Here is a 252-nt window from a genome sequence, read left to right as displayed (position 1 = left end):
GGACTTTGAACTTCAAAACAAAGATCTCTACTGATGACCTTTATCGACTCCCAGTGACGTCACGGTGCCTTTTCGACATTCCAGCATGCGTAAACAACCGTGCCACTTTTTCTGGCCTTTTGTCTCCCCTTCTATCGACGCGTCAATTTTTCCACCGCAGTGTTGTTTTAACTGTCTCCTTTACGCCGCTAATTAAATTACGCTTCTGTTCACTGCCAATACTATATGGTAAAGGTGTATAGGAATTGATGG

The sequence above is a fragment of the Penaeus monodon genome, chromosome 30 (assembly GCF_015228065.2).
Source record: "Penaeus monodon isolate SGIC_2016 chromosome 30, NSTDA_Pmon_1, whole genome shotgun sequence".
NCBI classification, from domain to species: Eukaryota; Metazoa; Arthropoda; class Malacostraca; order Decapoda; family Penaeidae; genus Penaeus; species Penaeus monodon.
This window is presented reverse-complemented; position numbering follows the sequence as displayed.